Raw genomic sequence first — 6,113 nt, 5'->3', positions numbered from 1 at the left:
GGCATCTCCACTTCGGGACCTCGTAGCACCTTCACCCGGGTGGCGTTGGAAAGGTCTGGGCGAGGGGGACACGGGGAGGTCAGGCTCGCCACGCGCACGCGCTTCCCCGCGAAACGGGAGCCCAAACAAAACTTTAAACGGACCCACCGAATTGGGGATCATCAATCCTGGGAAAATAACCACACACACCGCTGCCCCCCGTGCCAACTTGAATTTAGAAACCGTCCCCAGCGAAATCCCACGTTCGGGCGCAAAACTGCACGTTTGGAGCCACATTTTGTCTGAAGCTGGAAACCTGCATTCAAAGCTGGGAAAAGGTGCTCATTGACAGGCATCTCCACTTCGGGACCTCGTAGCACCTTCACCCGGGTGGCGTTGGAAAGGGTCTGGGCGAGGGGAACACGGGGAGGTCAGGCTCGCCACGCGCACGCGCTTCCCCGCGAAACGGGAGCCCAAACAAAACTTTAAACGGACCCACCGAATTGGGGATCATCAATCCTGGGAAAATAACCACACACACCGCTGCCCCCCGTGCCAACTTGAATTTAGAAACCGTCCCCAGCGAAATCCACGTTCGGGCGCAAACTGCACGTTTGGAGCCACATTTTGTCTGAAGCTGGAAACCTGCATTCAAAGCTGGGAAAAGGTGCTCATTGACAGGCATCTCCACTTCGGGACCTCGTAGCACCTTCACCCGGGTGGCGTTGGAAAGGTCTGGCGAGGGGAACACGGGGAGGTCAGGCTCGCCACGCGCACGCGCTTCCTCGCGAAACGGGAGCCCAAACAAAACTTTAAACGGACCCACCGAGCTGGGGACGGCTTTTTCCGGGGAGATAACCGCGCACACCGCTGCCCCCCGTGCCAACTTGAATTTAGAAACCGTCCCCAGCGAAATCCCACGTTCGGGCGCAAAACTGCACGTTTGGAGCCACATTTTGTCTGAAGCTGGAAACCTGCATTCAAAGCTGGGAAAAGGTGCTCATTGACAGGCATCTCCACTTCGGGACCTCGTAGCACCTTCACCCGGGTGGCGTTGGAAAGGTCTGGGCGAGGGGGACACGGGGAGGTCAGGCTCGCCACGCGCACGCGCTTCCCCGCGAAACGGGAGCCCAAACAAAACTTTAAACGGACCCACCGAATTGGGGATCATCAATCCTGGGAAAATAACCACACACACCGCTGCCCCCCGTGCCAACTTGAATTTAGAAACCGTCCCCAGCGAAATCCCACGTTCGGGCGCAAAACTGCACGTTTGGAGCCACATTTTGTCTGAAGCTGGAAACCTGCATTCAAAGCTGGGAAAAGGTGCTCATTGACAGGCATCTCCACTTCGGGACCTCGTAGCACCTTCACCCGGGTGGCGTTGGAAAGGTCTGGGCGAGGGGGACACGGGGAGGTCAGGCTCGCACGCGCACGCGCTTCCCCGCGAAACGGGAGCCCAAACAAAACTTTAAACGGACCCACCGAATTGGGGATCATCAATCCTGGGAAAATAACCACACACACCGCTGCCCCCCGTGCCAACTTGAATTTAGAAACCGTCCCCAGCGAAATCCCACGTTCGGGCGCAAAACTGCACGTTTGGAGCCACATTTTGTCTGAAGCTGGAAACCTGCATTCAAAGCTGGGAAAAGGTGCTCATTGACAGGCATCTCCACTTCGGGACCTCGTAGCACCTTCACCCGGGTGGCGTTGGAAAGGTCTGGGCGAGGGGAACACGGGGAGGTCAGGCTCGCCACGCGCACGCGCTTCCTCGCGAAACGGGAGCCCAAACAAAACTTTAAACGGACCCACCGAGCTGGGGACGGCTTTTTCCGGGAGATAACCGCGCACACCGCTGCCCCCCGTCCCAACTTGAATTTAGAAACCGTCCCCAGCGAAATCCCACGTTCGGGCGCAAAACTGCACGTTTGGAGCCACATTTTGTCTGAAGCTGGAAACCTGCATTCAAAGCTGGGAAAAGGTGCTCATTGACAGGCATCTCCACTTCGGGACCTCGTAGCACCTTCACCCGGGTGGCGTTGGAAAGGTCTGGGCGAGGGGGACACGGGGAGGTCAGGCTCGCCACGCGCACGCGCTTCCCGCGAAACGGGAGCCCAAACAAAACTTTAAACGGACCCACCGAATTGGGGATCATCAATCCTGGGAAAATAACCACACACACCGCTGCCCCCCGTGCCAACTTGAATTTAGAAACCGTCCCCAGCGAAATCCCACGTTCGGGCGCAAAACTGCACGTTTGGAGCCACATTTTGTCTGAAGCTGGAAACCTGCATTCAAAGCTGGGAAAAGGTGCTCATTGACAGGCATCTCCACTTCGGGACCTCGTAGCACCTTCACCCGGGTGGCGTTGGAAAGGTCTGGGCGAGGGGAACACGGGGAGGTCAGGCTCGCCACGCGCACGCGCTTCCCCGCGAAACGGGAGCCCAAACAAAACTTTAAACGGACCCACCGAATTGGGGATCATCAATCCTGGGAAAATAACCACACACACCGCTGCCCCCCGTGCCAACTTGAATTTAGAAACCGTCCCCAGCGAAATCCCACGTTCGGGCGCAAAACTGCACGTTTGGAGCCACATTTTGTCTGAAGCTGGAAACCTGCATTCAAAGCTGGGAAAAGGTGCTCATTGACAGGCATCTCCACTTCGGGACCTCGTAGCACCTTCACCCGGGTGGCGTTGGAAAGGTCTGGGCGAGGGGAACACGGGGAGGTCAGGCTCGCCACGCGCACGCGCTTCCTCGCGAAACGGGAGCCCAAACAAAACTTTAAACGGACCCACCGAGCTGGGGACGGCTTTTTCCGGGGAGATAACCGCGCACACCGCTGCCCCCCGTCCCAACTTGAATTTAGAAACCGTCCCCAGCGAAATCCCACGTTCGGGCGCAAAACTGCACGTTTGGAGCCACATTTTGTCTGAAGCTGGAAACCTGCATTCAAAGCTGGGAAAAGGTGCTCATTGACAGGCATCTCCACTTCGGGACCTCGTAGCACCTTCACCCGGGTGGCGTTGGAAAGGTCTGGGCGAGGGGAACACGGGGAGGTCAGGCTCGCCACGCGCACGCGCTTCCTCGCGAAACGGGAGCCCAAACAAAACTTTAAACGGACCCACCGAATTGGGGATCATCAATCCTGGGAAAATAACCACACACACCGCTGCCCCCCGTGCCAACTTGAATTTAGAAACCGTCCCCAGCGAAATCCCACGTTCGGGCGCAAAACTGCACGTTTGGAGCCACATTTTGTCTGAAGCTGGAAACCTGCATTCAAAGCTGGGAAAAGGTGCTCATTGACAGGCATCTCCACTTCGGGACCTCGTAGCACCTTCACCCGGGTGGCGTTGGAAAGGTCTGGGCGAGGGGAACACGGGGAGGTCAGGCTCGCCACGCGCACGCGCTTCCTCGCGAAACGGGAGCCCAAACAAAACTTTAAACGGACCCACCGAGCTGGGGACGGCTTTTTCCGGGGAGATAACCGCGCACACCGCTGCCCCCCGTCCCAACTTGAATTTAGAAACCGTCCCCAGCGAAATCCCACGTTCGGGCGCAAAACTGCACGTTTGGAGCCACATTTTGTCTGAAGCTGGAAACCTGCATTCAAAGCTGGGAAAAGGTGCTCATTGACAGGCATCTCCACTTCGGGACCTCGTAGCACCTTCACCCGGGTGGCGTTGGAAAGGTCTGGGCGAGGGGGACACGGGGAGGTCAGGCTCGCCACGCGCACGCGCTTCCCCGCGAAACGGGAGCCCAAACAAAACTTTAAACGGACCCACCGAATTGGGGATCATCAATCCTGGGAAAATAACCACACACACCGCTGCCCCCCGTGCCAACTTGAATTTAGAAACCGTCCCCAGCGAAATCCCACGTTCGGGCGCAAAACTGCACGTTTGGAGCCACATTTTGTCTGAAGCTGGAAACCTGCATTCAAAGCTGGGAAAAGGTGCTCATTGACAGGCATCTCCACTTCGGGACCTCGTAGCACCTTCACCCGGGTGGCGTTGGAAAGGTCTGGGCGAGGGGAACACGGGGAGGTCAGGCTCGCCACGCGCACGCGCTTCCTCGCGAAACGGGAGCCCAAACAAAACTTTAAACGGACCCACCGAGCTGGGGACGGCTTTTTCCGGGGAGATAACCGCGCACACCGCTGCCCCCCGTCCCAACTTGAATTTAGAAACCGTCCCCAGCGAAATCCCACGTTCGGGCGCAAAACTGCACGTTTGGAGCCACATTTTGTCTGAAGCTGGAAACCTGCATTCAAAGCTGGGAAAAGGTGCTCATTGACAGGCATCTCCACTTCGGGACCTCGTAGCACCTTCACCCGGGTGGCGTTGGAAAGGTCTGGGCGAGGGGGACACGGGGAGGTCAGGCTCGCCACGCGCACGCGCTTCCCCGCGAAACGGGAGCCCAAACAAAACTTTAAACGGACCCACCGAATTGGGGATCATCAATCCTGGGAAAATAACCACACACACCGCTGCCCCCCGTGCCAACTTGAATTTAGAAACCGTCCCCAGCGAAATCCCACGTTCGGGCGCAAAACTGCACGTTTGGAGCCACATTTTGTCTGAAGCTGGAAACCTGCATTCAAAGCTGGGAAAAGGTGCTCATTGACAGGCATCTCCACTTCGGGACCTCGTAGCACCTTCACCCGGGTGGCGTTGGAAAGGTCTGGGCGAGGGGAACACGGGGAGGTCAGGCTCGCCACGCGCACGCGCTTCCTCGCGAAACGGGAGCCCAAACAAAACTTTAAACGGACCCACCGAGCTGGGGACGGCTTTTTCCGGGGAGATAACCGCGCACACCGCTGCCCCCCGTCCCAACTTGAATTTAGAAACCGTCCCCAGCGAAATCCCACGTTCGGGCGCAAAACTGCACGTTTGGAGCCACATTTTGTCTGAAGCTGGAAACCTGCATTCAAAGCTGGGAAAAGGTGCTCATTGACAGGCATCTCCACTTCGGGACCTCGTAGCACCTTCACCCGGGTGGCGTTGGAAAGGTCTGGGCGAGGGGGACACGGGGAGGTCAGGCTCGCCACGCGCACGCGCTTCCCCGCGAAACGGGAGCCCAAACAAAACTTTAAACGGACCCACCGAATTGGGGATCATCAATCCTGGGAAAATAACCACACACACCGCTGCCCCCCGTGCCAACTTGAATTTAGAAACCGTCCCCAGCGAAATCCCACGTTCGGGCGCAAAACTGCACGTTTGGAGCCACATTTTGTCTGAAGCTGGAAACCTGCATTCAAAGCTGGGAAAAGGTGCTCATTGACAGGCATCTCCACTTCGGGACCTCGTAGCACCTTCACCCGGGTGGCGTTGGAAAGGTCTGGGCGAGGGGAACACGGGGAGGTCAGGCTCGCCACGCGCACGCGCTTCCCCGCGAAACGGGAGCCCAAACAAAACTTTAAACGGACCCACCGAATTGGGGATCATCAATCCTGGGAAAATAACCACACACACCGCTGCCCCCCGTGCCAACTTGAATTTAGAAACCGTCCCCAGCGAAATCCCACGTTCGGGCGCAAAACTGCACGTTTGGAGCCACATTTTGTCTGAAGCTGGAAACCTGCATTCAAAGCTGGGAAAAGGTGCTCATTGACAGGCATCTCCACTTCGGGACCTCGTAGCACCTTCACCCGGGTGGCGTTGGAAAGGTCTGGGCGAGGGGGACACGGGGAGGTCAGGCTCGCCACGCGCACGCGCTTCCCCGCGAAACGGGAGCCCAAACAAAACTTTAAACGGACCCACCGAGCTGGGGATCATCAATCCTGGGAAAATAACCGCGCACACCGCTGCCCCCCGTGCCAACTTGAATTTAGAAACCGTCCCCAGCGAAATCCCACGTTCGGGCGAATAACTGTGAATTTTAAGCCCCCGTTTCTCTCAAGCTGGAAACGTGCATTCAAAGCTGGGAACAAGGGCTTCATGTACAGGCATCCCCACTTAGGAACCTCGTAGCACCTTCACCCAGGGCTCGTTGGATAGGTATGCCCGAGGGGAACACGGGCACATCGAGACCCGCGGCCGCACGCGCATTTCCCCGACGCTGCGAGCGAAACAACATTTCAAACACGCCTACCGAAATGGGGACACTTTTTTCGGGGAAAAT

This window comes from Osmerus eperlanus, unplaced genomic scaffold (assembly GCF_963692335.1).
Source record: "Osmerus eperlanus unplaced genomic scaffold, fOsmEpe2.1 SCAFFOLD_322, whole genome shotgun sequence".
Classification (NCBI taxonomy): Eukaryota; Metazoa; Chordata; class Actinopteri; order Osmeriformes; family Osmeridae; genus Osmerus; species Osmerus eperlanus.
Note: the sequence above shows the minus strand (reverse complement) of the source record.